At 48.6% G+C, this 15,612-nt stretch overlaps 1 protein-coding gene across 3 annotated transcripts in view; it reads left to right on the forward strand.

Moving 5' to 3' along the window:
• Positions 1-15,612, forward strand: part of CHDH (choline dehydrogenase) — a 62,641-nt gene that overhangs the window by 2,609 nt on the left and 44,420 nt on the right. For all 3 annotated transcript variants that reach the window (XM_057705792.1, XM_057705791.1, XM_057705793.1), the window contains exon 2: positions 3,346-3,412. The gene's annotated coding sequence lies outside the window, so the exon portion shown is untranslated. The remainder of the gene's footprint in view (positions 1-3,345; positions 3,413-15,612) is intronic.

The following is a 15,612-nucleotide window of genomic DNA, read 5'->3' on the forward strand; positions in this document are numbered from 1 at the left end:
GAGGAGCGAGGACAGGCGAGGCAAGCATGGGGCCGGGGTGGCTGAGCATCAGGTAGGAGGAGTAGGAGGAGGGAATCTGGGCAGCGGGTGCTGGCCAGTGACTCGGGACACAGACCGAGTGACCCCCCAGTGCCCTGGGTCCAGGGTTGGGCGTGTGTGGGAGCAGAGATGACACCACCCTGGTCGTGGTTCTCTGATGCCCACGGCCAGCTCTGTAGACAGAACTGCAGAGTGGGCAGTCCCGAGGAGAGCCCTTAGCCACGGCTGGTATTCTCTGTGGGCCAGCAACGTGTGCCTGCCTGTCTTTTCAGGGGGAGGGGTCTGCGCTGGCTTAGAAGGTTATTCCAAAAAGCGGCCCTCAGCAAGAGGGCCTTGTTGGTTAAGCATGCAGCCTCTGAGCTGGCCTGCCGGATGGAACGCCATTTGTCTGAATGCCTAAGCCCAGTAGTGTCTTGGCTTTGTAAACAGGAGGCAGGGCCACTGCGGGCCAGGAGGTCTCAGCTTCCTCTCTCTCTGTGACCTCTGGAAGTCACTGCCCTTCTCAGAGCCTCAGTTTCCTTTGCTGTAAAATGGGCAGATGAGACAGGGTAATGGCAATGAGGTGACTCATCTGTGAGGGAAGTGTAGATGCTCTGACCTTCCCGCTTTGGCTGTGAATTCTGCAGGGTCTGGGCTCTGAAAGAGCCACTGTGCAGTGTGCCTTCATGTCTGGGTACTTAGGCACTTGTGAAATGCTTGAATGAACACATGAATGAATGCTTACCTTTCCCCAAGGCCGGCACCTAAGCCTGCCCTCCTGGTTTGGGTTTTCTCCTCTTCTTCCTCCTCTGGTGGGTTGAAGGGTACCTCTCCTGGAGCCTGGAAGACGACTCTGTCCAGTACCCATGGCCCTGACCCCAGGCCCCCTGGGACAGGCTCTGTGCCGCCGCTGGGGGTGGAGAGGCCAGGATTCCAGATCTCCTGGCTGTGCTAGTCACTCCCCAGTGCCAGCCTCCGGTGAGGCTCTGGGTGTCCTTGGGCCTCAGTTTCCCCATCCATACCATGGAGCTGACATTATCCCTGCTGGCCTGGCAGGGTTGTTGGGAAACTCTGAAGAGGTGGGAAAAAGCTGAAGGACTTAAAGGTGCTATGTAAATTTAGGGGCAGTGGAGGCAGGACAAGAAAAAAAGAAATGATCTCTATGGACCAAACGGGGAAATTCCTTTGGACCCAAGTGCAGTGATGCCCTCGGGCTGTCACTTTTGTCGGACCTTTATTTCTCTGCCCTGCCCATCCCCAAAGGAACAAGGCCACTGGGGGTTGTTGACATGTTCCAGGCCCAGTCTCCACCCACACAGGTGGAATTTTCCACTTTTTTTTTCTTTTTTTTCAAATATTAATCAAGGCCCCAGCCAGTCAACAGTGGACTCATTGTCTCATGAAGAGCAAGTTGTTTCTGGCAAACAGTGGCTACCTCCCAGGGCCCCAGCAGCCCGCCCAAGCTGGGACAGGCGCTATTGGGAGCACCCCCAGCCCCGAGTTCTGCTCCAGCTGGTTGAGTTCTCCAGCGTCAGTGGCCATGCCCACTTTGAGCCAGGGACCCTGAGGCCCACTGAGCACTTGCCCCCTGTTGCCGGCAGGGCCGCAGAACCACAAACAATTTCTCTGCTGCAGTGAGGAGGGCCAGCCCAGGTGGGCACGCAGACATGGACTGTGGTACTGAGTCCATGTTAATACTGCTCCTCCCAGTTCCCAGGGCGAAACCCCGTGAGGCCACAGCCCCTGTGTACTTGCGTCAATTTTCCCATGTGCTGTCCCACTGGGGCCTCGAAGAAGGTTCAAAACGCGGAGGAGGCGGGTACTGTTTTCCTCTCAAAGCCCCATCTGTATGCAGGTGACAGAGTCGGCCTCCCAGGGCTTGAGGGAGGATTGCTGGAGACGTCAGGGGGCAGAGCGGCGGGCATGTGTTGGGGCTCATACCACAGGGGCGGCCGCCTGTACTCCATCAGTGATACTGGAATCACTCTGTAACATCACTGCTGCTCATGGCTGCAGTGTCGCTCCCCACACTTTATGGAGGAGGAAAGGGATGAGCGAGGACGCAGGGAGGAGAGCAAGGGGAAACCAAGGCCATGCTGTGAATGTGGTAAAGTAGCCACGTGCTTTTGACTTTGCACTTGTAATTCTTTGCAAGGTGTTTTTGGCTCTTATTTCCTTTTCCTCTCTTACCAAACCAAAGATATGGGCGGTTCTGTTCCCATTTTATACATGTGGAAACTAAGGCCCAGAGTTGCTAAACTGTGAATGGTGACAGACTTAGGACCACAAATCAAGGATCTTGACCTCCAGCTCCTTTCACTTTTTTTTTTCTAAGTAGTGGAACTTGAGCATGGAACCCCAGTATATGAAATAGATACAAGTGATGTTGTTGTAGTATTAGTGTGAGCTTCCCTTGTAAGTTCGTAGTTGTACATTTATTTTCTTTTCCTTTTCTTTTTCTTTTTTTTTGCATATCATAGAATAACGATGCTATTTTCCACGAGCACACTCTTGGAGCCAGGGCCTGAGGATGCTGGTTGTTAGCTACACTGGCCCTGGTACCTGATTGATTCCTGTACTTCTGTTCAGGAATGGAGCTGTTCGTAGCTGACACAAGGAAGCAGTGGGCATTTTGTAAGCAGCTCACCTGGCAGTCCTTAGGGCCCTCTGCCACTAAGCCCCTCCAGAGTCTTGAAAGGGACACAATAGAAGGCATATGTGGGAAAGTTGGCTGACTTATGTCTCGTTGCTGGTTTATAAACAAAAATGAGCTGCTCCAGGGTGTGGTCTGGCACCCGTGCCACGCCGTGGCTGGGATGGCGCCTCGACAAGGGGGCACTCAGTACCTCCCGGGCCTTGCTGGCCTCCAGTGGAGTGTGTCCCCGAGCCTGTGGTCGTGCCTGAGTGGACGCGGATTAACGATCAAGCAAGCCTGACAGCTGCTGCTCTCTGCCCTCTGCTCAGGCCTGTGTTTGCAGCAGATGCCAGAGTCAGCGCCGCAGATGGTGGGAAGGGACGCTTTGTTCTGAAAGCTTGGGCAGGCCACCTCAGCACATGGATCTGGGCCTCTAGGGGACTGTGTCCAGTCCACAGTAGTGCGTCTCAAACGCCCTGTGGTAAAGGACCATGTTTGTTGGTTTTTAAATTTTAATCTCACATGGGCTGATTTAAGAAAATACAGTAAAAGTTGGTTACAATAAAAACAAAGGTACTTTGCATTTAAGCCCATTATTTTGTTAGGAGACCCAGCAGACATCAAGTCACTGTGTCAGATTGCTGGAAACGTTTCTAAACCCTGCCTTTCAATTCTGTGCTTATCTTTCACAGACATTCGAAAATAGCATGTGGGCTGGCTCTGGCCACAGAACCTGAATACTTCACATCTGGGAGTGAGGTGGGTGTTTTTTAATCAAGATTTTAAAAACTGTTTGAAAATGTGCTTGAAGGAGGAAGCGGGTAGCAAGCCTTTGTCGAACACCCCGACTTCTGTGGAACAGGGTGGAGTCCCTTTGCCTAGACCAGGCTCCCAGCCTCCGAGTTTCTCCCAGTCTGCCTTCTTTTCCCTTACTCCTTTAGCAGGGAGATTTGAGATTTAAAACAGACAGCAACAACAAAAGCCTTTTTTGTTATGGAAAATTTGGAACACATACAAAATTAGCCAGTAGGGAGTATTTTTTTTTTAAGGCTTTTAAAACAAATTTATTTTAATATCTTCCCCTGAGAAATAATGTAAGAATTCCAGTAGTACCTGGAGTTGAAAAGTTTACATATTTCTCAGCAGATATTTATCTAGGCATGTGCTTGTAGTGACAGAAATACACAAATATCTCAAATATGAAAAATAATGAATAACATTTAATTATGTCATGGTCAGGCTTATCACATACTAGCTTTGCCACTATCCACCTGCATCTCAACAGTAAAGCTCCTTTGACAGGTATTTTTCTCCTGGCTCAGCCCCAGTTGCAACTTACTCAAGGAAAATGAAGCAATGAAAATATTAGCCAACCTCATTTGTCAGTAAGCAGATTTGATGCTCTATAAATTCATGTTTTGTGCGTATGGCTTCCACACTCCTCCTGTTCAGCAGCCATCCAGATTCCAGGATTGTGGGAGTCAACCCCTGCAGGATTTCCTGCCTGTAGAAAACTGAGATTTGATACTCCAGAAAATGGTCCTCCGATGTCAACTGAACGTTCCTCTTTGCTAAAGTTGGAAACATAAACTTCGATTTTATTTGGTCGCTTCCTAGCACAGTGTCAGAAAGGAAGTCCAAAATGTGACGTCATTCACCTCATGCCAAGTCTTCACATCACCCGTGTGGTCCCTCGCAGGTGAAACGCAGATGCAGCCCCAGAAGGGAGTATTGAACCCCACATCTCATCCCCTCATGGGCGATCCTGTTTCATCTGCCACCTGAACCCCTGGGTTTTTTTAAACCAACTCGCAAATACCGCTTATTTTTGTCTGTCAGTCTTTCAGTAGGTATTTCGTCATTTTAAACAATGTAACTGTCATGGCCTGAGCATGGGTTGGAAAAGAATTTCTAGACACAAGGCTGAATGTAAAGACGATAGAATTTATTAGGGGGAAGGGTCACTGTCAGAGCAGCAGGCCGACTTCCTAGTAATCTGGGAGAGTTGAGCCGGAACATGTGCTGTTGATCCGTTCTCATAGCTAGGAAACAAAGGAATGCTCCCAGATGAGAATTTCCTTTACTGATTGGTTGAGGCATATATACCTTCCTTCTGTAGGATGGCAGTGGGACAGGGCAGATGCCTTTCCTTATTTGGGACGCGAGAGGGACAGATCCAGTTGCCCAGGTGGGCTCAGGAATTTCACACCCCTCACAACATGGTAGGGAGGGCGATTAAGAGTCTGGTAGGATGTGTAAGGCTGAAACTTTTTCAGGCATGGTTGTCCTTTGTCCTTGGAGCACCACAGTAACCACAGGACCGGTGTCACGTCTGACAATGACTTCTTAAAATATCCTCAGATATGCAGTCAGTGTCTAAATTCCCAGGACCTGAATGAGATCCACATGTCATTCTCTTGTGATCTATGAGTTTCCCCCCATCTCTCTCTGCCCTGTTTCTTTTTCAGTTGAACTTGTTGAAGAAATGTCAGGCTTTCCCTTGGCCTGGATTCTGTGTGTGGGATGCCTTCACGTCCTTTCACACGTTCCTCTGACATTCAAACTTCCTCCAAACTGATGGGTGGATTTAGAAGTGTGAGGAGATTCAGGTCTGGAGTTTTTGGTGAGGATATTTCATTGTGTTCTCGCCTTCAGATCCATGTCTCCCCTTGAGGGAGCAATCATTTGTTTTTGTAATTGCCTTCTGTGTGTGAAGTTACTTGGGTGAGGCCCAAGCTGACCCCCCTCCGCTGGTTCCAGGCTCCCGTCCACTCTGAGACCTCCCAGCTGCTGCGTGGGGAGCACATCGTGAGGCGGCCTGGGAAGGTAGTCATGGTAGCAGGGATGCTGCCGGGATGCCAGCAGGAGTTGATGGAGCCTGACGCACAGCTAGACTGAAGTGGGCAGATTCAGCAGGGCCAGCCTCACCCCGTATGAGAGAAATCACTGCCCCTCTGTAGGGCAGTTTCCACGTCTGCCTCCTCTCCTGACGTGAACACTGTTTATACACAGTAGTCACATAACAAGCATTTATTGAGTGCCTGCTGTGTGCCTGGCTCTGGGAGCTGTGAGCCCCCCCCCCCCCCGCCCCGCTGCTGACTGTGAGTGAACAAACATGGTCATGGCTCGTGGACAGGCCATGCAAGGTAGAAATCTTGGTAGCTCATGGTCACTAGGCCACCAGGCCACTGTGCCTGGCCCGTAAAGGACCTTCAACACCCTCTAGAGGAAAGAGCAATCCCTCTTTCTGGTGTTACGCCTTTGCTATGCAAGAGGCAAGGTGTCAGCCCTCCTCTGGTTCTGGCTCAGACTGGCCAGCGCCCACTCCGGTGGGTCCCTCCTCATGTCCCCCTTTCGCTTGAGCCTTCTTGGCTGCAGGAGCCCACTCACCCGGGCACAGGGCAGCCCAGAGAGCAGTCTGGAAGGGCACCTTTCTTTCTTAGGAGCCAGCCTGAGAGGCTGCTTCCCTGCTCCCCAGTGTGTCAGGGAGGGGCCTGGGGGAATTGAGTTCCCCTAGCAGCGACCACAGTATTGCACCCTGTCTCCCAAACACAGCTTGTGTGTACACACCAGCAGAACAGATTGGATCCCCAGACATGCCTGTGAGGGAAAGAGATGGCAGGCAAGCCCAAGGAGCCTCCCTGGTTGTTAGGGCTCTAGGTTTTCCCACCTTACACTGCTTTTGGTGAGGCCACCACCATGGAGGTTTTTTGTTTGTTTTGGCTGCATTGGGTTTTCGTTGCTGTGCACGGGCTTTCTCTTGCTTTGGAGGGGGGCGGGGGGGGCCACTCTTTGTTGCGGTGCACAGGCTTCTCATTGCGGTGGCTTCTCTTGTTGCGGAGCGTGAGCTCTAGGCACACAGGCTTCAGTGGTTGTGGCACATGCGCTCATTAGTTGTGGCTCATGGGCTCTAGAGCGCAGGCTCAGTAGTTGTGGCGCACAGGCTCAGCTGCTTCATGGCATGTGGGATTTTCCCAGACCAGGGATCAAACCTGTGTCCCCTGTATTGACACATGGATTCTTAACCACTGCGCCATCAGGGAAGTCCCACCATGGAGGTTTTAGAAAGAGGAGAGAACAACTAGGGAGTGGGGGGCTGCCTACGGAGGACAGATGCCTAGAACGCATGGCGCAAGGTCTCATGGGAGCCGTGGGGGCCATAGAGGTGAGGAGGGAGGAGCTGCAAACATCAGAGACCCCCGCAGATGCCTGTTTCCACCGTTGCCAGCAGGAAGCCTCCGGCCCAGGGCACACACAAGTCCTGGCAGAGCTTGGGATGAAAGCCTGGCTTTTGGTTGGCTTCAGACTTGGGGCTCCCCCCCGGGGGCTTTCTTGGTGGCCTAGCAGCCTCTGCCCTGTCCTGTATCCCACCCTCAGCACCAGGAGGGCACAAGAACAAGTGGGCCCCACCCAAACAGCTGGAGTCATTTCCGAGGCAGCGAATGATTAGCTATTTTAAGAGAAGAGGGGAGAGTTTTTGATTCATTTGTTGATTCTGCACTAAAATGTGAGAGATGAGAGTTTTACGATGAGAAATTTGACTTTTGAAGAAAATGAGTTTTTTTAATTAAAAGAAATTGAGCTACAACATACAGTAAAGTGTACTGATGGTGAATTTTTATCTGTATATTATCTGGTCATCACCAGGTCAGGATCCAGAATGTTCCCAGTGCTCCTTTTTTTATTTTTTATTTTGTTTTATGTTATGTTATTTATTTAAATTTTGGATGTGGCATGCAGGATCTTAGTTCCCCGACCAGGGATCGAACCCATGCCCCCTGCAGTGGAAGCATGGAGTCTTAACCACTGGACCACCAGAAACATCCCTCCCTGTGCCCCTTCTAAGTGGTACCTCTGTCTGCCCTGGCACAGATGTATGAGTTCAGTGTCTGCGTCCCAGACTGCCTGGGTGCAGGAGCTGTAGGCTGCACACCGGCCCATCCCCATCATGTGTCTACTCAGCTAGCGTTACAGAGCACCAGGCTTCACGTTGGGGGCAAGACCACAGAGCCTTTGGATGGGGGCGACGGGCCTTTGACAGCTCATTTCACTCTTAGGGTTCAGGTTTCAGTAAGTGGTACAAAGAGAAGTCCCAGGATGGATGTGGCCAGTGGCTGAGGAAGGCTTCTCAGAGGGAGCATTGGCTAAGCAGGGCCTGAGGGAGGGTGAGAAGTGACCCAGGTGTAAGGAGGTGGGGACCCCATACCTGGAAGAAGGAGCACATGTGCAAAGGCCCTCAGTGGGAGGGAGGAAAGGTGGTCTGGGTGCTGGGAACCCGGAGACTGAGGCTCATGGTTGGGTGAGATGTGATGGGTGGGGAGGGGGAAGGAGGCAGGGCTTCTGGGACTAGGGGGGCCCTGGGGCTGTGAGGAAGCTTGCTGCACCATCTTGGAAGGATGGATGGCCTGGGCTGGAGGTGGGCAGTAAGGTTCCTATGGGAGGAGGAGGCAGCTGTCCAGCGTTCTTCACTGGACCATTACTACCCATCCAGGCTCATCTCTCTGACCAGACCCCTCCCACATGGGCCACCACCCCAAACTCACTTCCTCCCACACAGGGCTGGGTGATTACGTGGCTGTGCCACTGAGAAGGCTTTGCCAGGCTGCAGGGAAGCAGGTGAACTTTACCACTTCTTGGCCTCCAGAGCCCTGGTGGGCATGTGGTGCCTTGTACCCTTTCCATGTGCTGATGGTGACTTTAGCTCTCAGGATGTGGCTTTGTTGATCAGGCCTGTGCTGGGCAGGTCCTGCCTCTGACTTGGAGAGGGACAGGGGCTCCTTTCCCAGGCTTGTTTCTCTTTCTGTGATGTGGGAATGATGCTGGTGAGGATGGTGATGATGGCAGTGATGGTGATGATGATGTTGATGGCGGTGATGGCGATGATGGCAGTGATGGGCGATGGTGATAATGGCAATGATGGTAGTGATGGTGATGATGGTGATGATGGCAGTGATCGTGATGGTGATGATGGCAGTGATGGTGATGATGGTAGTGATGGTGATGATGGCGGTGATGGCAGTGATCGTGATGGTGATGATGGCAGTGATGACGATGATGGTGATGATGGTGGTGATGACAGTGATGGTGATGATGGCGGTGATGGCGATGATGGCAGTGATGATGGCGATGGTAGTGATGGTGATGATGGTGGTGATGGCGATGATGGCAGTGATGGCGATGATGGTGGTGATGGCCGTGATGATGATGGTGGTGATGGCCGTGATGGTGATGATGGTAGTGATGGTGATGATGGCGGTGATGGCGGTGATGATGGCAGTGATGGTAGTGATGGTGATGATGGTGGTGATGGTGATGATGGCGGTGATGGCGAGGATGGTGATGATGGCAGTGATGGCGATGATGGAGATGATGGCAGTGATGGAGATGATGGCAGTGATGGTGATGATGGTGATGATGGTAGTGATGATGATGAAGCCCACTCACCCAGTGTCTTTGGGGGATTCAAAGTGTGTGATAGCCCGTATGAAGTGCTCAGGATGGGTGGCTGCCCCTATTATTACTACTATAATTATAACTGTTTTTGGTTCCGTGGCTTAATGGAGCTTTGTGAAAGGACAGTGGCAGCTACAGAGCAATGTTCACTTGACCCACACGAAGCCCAGCCTGGAAGGTTGAGAACCTCATCAGAGGTCTCACAGGAGAGCAGGTCAAAGCTGGGACTAGAAGGCCAAATCAAAGGCAGGTGGCCTGCTCTGAATCCTCCATTGGGGAGCAATCCCCCAGAGACCCCAGAAAGGCAAGCATGGCAGTACCCCCACCACACTTTCTGCAGTCCTCTCTCAGGATTGTCGTCACCACCCTGGCCCATGGGCTCAGAGACAAGTGTGAAGGCCAAGTACCTCTGGGGACAGTGCCAGCCTTGGGGCACCAAGGGCCTTAGTGCCCACAAGCAGCTGAGCTATGTGCCCCGGGTCTGCTCAAGACGTGTCTGTAGTGATAGGATTACACGGTCACTGTGTAAATGGTTAACAGGGTCCTTTCTGGTGACTGGGCCCTTTTTCCTGCTCTGTCCCCCATTGGGGGACAGTAAGGTTTTCACCATTGTTTGCCAGCGTAAACAACTTGTAAAAGACCTCTTGGGCTTGTTTTTTTCACAGTTGTGCTGAGTTCTGTTTTGGTTAAATTCTTTTTTTTTTGGCTGTGCCATGCAGCATGTGGGGTCTTAGTTCCTTGACCAGGGATTGAACCCATGTCCCCTGCATTGAAGCATGGAGTCTTAAGCACTTAGACTTACAGGGAAGTCCCTCTTTCAGTTAAATTCTTGGAAGTGGGATTGCGAGACAAAGGGCTGCACCTTTAGAACCCTGATGTGTCCATCACCTTCGGGAAAGGTTTACACGCTCCCCAGCTGTGCCCAAAGCAGGACCACTATTTGCCATTGGCCCTGCCTGGCAAAACTTCTCCAAAGTTGAAGCAGGTCTTATGTGCTGTTTCAGTGCAGTCCTGGCTAAGACTGCTGGCCTGTCTCCAGAGTTCTGTGATCTGTTCTTGGGTAACTGACGAAAGCCAGGACTTCAGTGGCCCCAAGGATCTGATCCTAGTCTGGTACACTGCACTGGCCCAGAGCTAGAAAGGAAGTGTACACACACACACACACACACACACACACACACACACACGTGCATGCCAAGAAATTGTGAAGAACCCTGTTCAAAGGGTCGTCGTGGAAAGTTTTGTCCATCTTCTAGCTGTGCAGCTCTGGAAACAGACTGTGTCCCAAGTCTGGGTACTCCAGATGTGGTGGGTAAGCATTTTATTCTGGTCACACTTCTTTTGAAATTTGACTTCACCAGAATTATCAACTTTGTTGTGCAATTGGTCACAAGCTCAAAATTACATGGAAATCTGTCTTGTCATACAAGGCAACCAGTGTTCTGACCACAAAATCTGACAGATTTTTCAATACCAGTCTTTGCTTACTGATTTCAAAACTCAGTGAGAATTGTTAGTTGCTACAAAGGACTCTGGTGATGAAAGCTGCAGTACTCAGAAGGGTGTGGTGACCCTACGTTTGCTTCCCCTCATTTCATGTCATCTCTCCACTTGACATTGTCGCTCCACATCCCCTGTGTCCATCACTGGTGTTGAGGGTGGGGGCCTGAATTGACCAAAGCCTTGCTTCCCAGCTGGAGGTTCCATAGGGTCCAGGTGTCCTGCTCCAGGCTGACCATCTGGGTGCCATGCGTGGCTTGGTGGGCTGTCCTGCACCCCAGGAAGATGTGTGGATGAGGGTCTTCTCCCCTTGACTGGGAGGTGGGGTGGGTGGAAGTGTCCTCTCCCCCGTGCCCAATGATTGGCTAAGCCCTTCCTCTTCCACTCAGAGCCACAAGACTGGACAGACAGCCCTAGACACAGAGCCAAGGCTGGTCCCAGGAAACAGGGTGGGTCAGGGGCCCAGGCACCCAGAGTCAGAAGGAAGACTTGGATGCCTCCCACCCACCTTAAGCCCCATCCCCAACACACACACACACACACACACACACACACACACACACACTCTCTCTCTCTCTCTCTCTCTCTCTCTCTGTCTCTCTCTCTCTCTCTCTCTGACACACACACTTACTCGAACACACGTGCCATCCTGTCTTTCTCTGGTCCCATAGTTCCCACACCGGCCTTGCCCCGCATGCTCCACGCTGCAGCCCTGGACAGTGGAAGGGGCTGCTTCCCTGTGACTCCTGCCCTCTCTTGGTCTGTCTGTCCACCTGCCCAGTCTGAGAGCCTGAGAAGTCACTGCTAGGGGTTGGGGGTCCCTGCCCCAGGGAGTGCCCTTTGGGTAGCAGTACCCTCCCTCTTCAGCACCCCCCCCACCCCCATTCCCACTACTCTGTGAGTGTGTGTAGGTCCTGCCATCTCCCAACGCTGTGAGGCCACCAAGAGCCGGGAAACCCGAGTGACTCCTCTGCTCCCCCCAGCTCAAAGCCTGGCTTCTGAGGGGTAGGGGGAGGCAGCCCCCTTGGATGGGTCTCAGGAACAGGGACGTGTTGCTCCAAGGTGGGAGCCTGCCTCTAGGCCTGGGCACTGGGACTGCCAGGGGAGAAGAGGAAAGGCCACCCCACTCCTGGCCATGGTATGGGGTGGAGAGCTGGCCATATGTACCCTGGGAAGGGGAAGTAAGAGTGAGCAAGTGCCCTCAGCTCTTCTGTCTTTGTTATTCAGCAAATCATGGGCTGGGAATTCTTGGGGTATGGGGGCTTGGGGGCAGAGACATGTGAGGGCATTTCTTCTCTGCAGAGGTGGCAGACCGAAATGTCTAGTTTGGTCAACCCCTGGCCAGGGACCAGAGAGATCTGTGCCTAATTGAAGGCCAGATCCAGACCTTGGAGAACAGTGAAATGTGCCCTCCACGTTGGGGCAAGCTGGAGGGGGGTGTTGGAGGTAGAGCTCTGATAGGATGTGGGGTCTGGGGATGACTGGGGCCAAGGATAGTAAATGACCTGCTGCCACCCCATGAAGAAGGGGGCTGGTAAATATACATAACATACAACGTACCATTTAAATCATTTTTTAAAAAAAAGTATACAATTCACTGGCATTAAGTATATTAACTATGTTGTTGTGCCGTCATCACCACTGTTCGTTTCTAAAACTTACCATCATCCCCAGTAGAAGTTCCATACTCATTAAACAGTAACCGTACCCTCCCCTCTCCCCCCAGCCCCTGGTAACTTCTTCTCCGCGTTCTTTCTCTATGGATTTACCTCACATAAGCAGAATCAGATAATTGTTGTTTCATGACTGGTTTATTTTACTTAGCATAATATTTTCAAGGTTCACCCATGTTGTAGCATGAGGTTTTTTTTTTGAGGTTAATTTTTATTTATTTATTTTAATTTAATTTTTAATTTATATTGCAGTATAGTTGATTTACAATGCTGTGTTAGTTTCAGGTGTACAGCTAAGTGATTCAATTATACATGTACATATATCCATCCTTTTTCAGATCCTTTTCCCATATAGGTTATTACAGAATATTGAGTAGAATTCCCTGTGCTACACAGTAGTAGGTCCCTGTTGATTTCTATATTATATATAGTAGTGTATATATGTTAATCCCAAACTCCTAATATATCCCTTCCTTCCATGCCCCCCTACCCCCGCAACCACAAGTCTGCTTTTGAAGTCTGTGAATCTGTTTCTATTTTGCAAGAAAGTTCGTTTGTATCATTTTTTTTAGATTCCACATATAAGTGATATCATTTGATATTTGTCTTGTCTGACTTACTTCACTTAGTATGATGATCTCTAGATCCATCCATGTTGCTGCAAATGGCATTATTTCACCTTTTTTTAATGGCTGAGTGATATTCCATTGTATATATGTACCGTATCTTCTTTATCCATTCCTCTGTCGATGGACATTTAGTTTGCTTCCATGTCTTGGCTATTGTGCATAGTAGTGCTATGAACACAGGGGTCCATGTGTCTTTTGGAATTATAGTTTTGTCCGTCTCCGTGCCCAGGAGTGGGACTGCAGGATCATATGGTAATTCTATTTTTAGTTTTTTGAGGAATCTCCATACTGTTCTCCATGGTGGCTGTACCAGTTTACATTCCCACAAACAGTGTAGTAGTGTTCCCTTTTCTCCACGCCCTCTCCAACATTTATTATTTGTAGACTTTTTGATGATGGCCAACTGCTTCATTGTAGTTTTAATTTCATTTATCTGATAATTAGCGATGCTAAGTATCTTTTCATGTGCTTTTTGGCCACCTGTATGTCTTCTTTGGAGAAATGTCTATTTAGATATTCTGTCCATTTTTTGATTTGGTTGTTTTGTTTTTGATATAGAGCTGCATGAGCTGTTTGTATATTTTGGAGATTAATCCCTGTCGGTCACTCCATTTGCAAATATTTTCTCCCATTCTGTAGGTTGTCTTTTTGGTTTGTTTATGGTTCTTTGCTGTGCAAAAGCTTTTAAGTTTAATTAGGTCCCATTTGTTTATTTTTGTTTTTATTTTCATTATTCTAGGAGGTGGATCAAAAAAGATATTGCTACAATTTATGTCAGAAAGTGTTCTGCCCATGTTTTCCTCTAAGAGTTTTATAGTATCTGGCCTTACCTTTAGGTCTTTCATCCATTTTGAGTTTATTTTTGTGTATGGTGTTAGAGAATGTTTTAATTTCATTCTTTTACATGTAGCTGTCCAGTTTTCCCAGCACTACTTATTGAAGAGACTGTTTTCTCCATTGTATATTCCTGCCTCCTTTGTCATAGATTAATTGACCATAGGTGGGTGGTTTTATTTTGGGGCTTTCTATCCTGTTCCATTGATCTATATTTCTGATTTTTTGGTGCCAGTACCATACTATTTTGATTACTGTAGCTTTGTAGTATAGTCTGAAGTCAGGTAGTCTGATTCCTCCAGCTCCATTTTTCTTTCTCAGGATTGCTTTGGCTATTCAGGGTCTTTAGTGTTCCCATACAAATTTAAAAATTTTTTACCGTTGCCATTGGTAATTTGATAGGGATTGCACTGAATCTTTAGATTGCCTTGGGTGGTATAGTCATTTTGACAATATTGATTTTTCCAATCCAAGAACATGGTATATCTTTCCATCTGTCTGTGTCATCTTTGATTTCTTTCATCAACGTCTTATGTTTTTTAGAGTACAGGTCTTTTGCCTAGGAATAGGTTTATTTCTAGGTATTTTATTCTTTTTGATGCAGTGGTGAATGGGATTGTTTCCTTAATCTCTCTCTCTGATCTTTCATTGTTAGTGTATAGGAATGCAAGAGATTTCTGTCTATTAATTTTCTATCCTGCAACTTTACTGAATTCATTGATGATCTCTAGTAGTTTTCTGGTAGCATCTTTAGGATTTCCTGTGTATAGTATCAGGTCATCTACAAACAGTGACAGTTTTACTTCTTTTCCAATTTGGATTCCTTTTATTTCTTTTTCTTCTCTGATTGCCATGGTTAGGACTTCCAAATTATGTTGAATAAAAGTGGCAAGAGTGGACATCCTTGTTTTATTCCTGATCTTAGAGGAAATACATTCAGATTTTCTCCATTGAGAATGATGTTAGCTGTGGGTTTGTCATATGTGGCCTTTATTATGTTGAGGTAGGTTCTCTGTATGCTCACTTTCTGTAGAGTTTTTATCATAAATCAGTGTCGAATTTTGTCAAAAGCTTTTTCTAAATCTATAGAGATGATCATATGGTTTTTTTATCAAGCTCTTTATTGGAATATAATTGCTTTACGCTGTTGTGCCAGTTTTTGAGGTACACCAAAGTGAATCAGCTGTATTTATACATATATTCCCATATCCCCTCCCTCCTGCAACTTTCTCCCACCCTCCGTATCCCAGCCATCTAAGTCATCACCCATCATCGAGTTTATCTCCCTATGTTATGCAGCAACTTCCCACAAGCTATCTATTTTACATTTGGTAGTGTATATATGTCAGTGCTACTTCCCTTTCACCCCCCACCCCCACCCCATGTCCTCCAGTCCGTTCTCTGCATCTGCATCTTTATTCTTGCCCTGTCACTGGGTTCATCAGTACCATTTTTATAGATTCCATATATATGTGTTAGCATACAATATATGTTTTTCTCTTTCTGGCTTACTTTGCTCTGTATGACAGTCTCTAGGTCCATCCACCTCACTACAAATAACTCAATTTCATTCCTTTTTATGGCTAATATTCCATTGTATATATGTGCCACATCTTCTTTATCCATTCATCTGTTGATGGGCATTTAGGTTGCTTCCATGTCCTGGCTATTGTAAATAGTGCTACAATGAACATTGTGGTACATGTTTCTTTTTGGATTATGGTGTTCTCAGGATATATACCCAGTAGTGGGATTGCTGGGTCATATGGTAGTTCCATTTTTAGTTTTTTAAGGAACCTCCAAACTGTTTTCCATAGTGACTGTACCAACTTACGTTCCCACCAACAGTGCAGGAGGGTTCCCTTTTCTC

This window comes from Hippopotamus amphibius, chromosome 13 (assembly GCF_030028045.1).
Source record: "Hippopotamus amphibius kiboko isolate mHipAmp2 chromosome 13, mHipAmp2.hap2, whole genome shotgun sequence".
NCBI lineage: Eukaryota > Metazoa > Chordata > Mammalia > Artiodactyla > Hippopotamidae > Hippopotamus > Hippopotamus amphibius.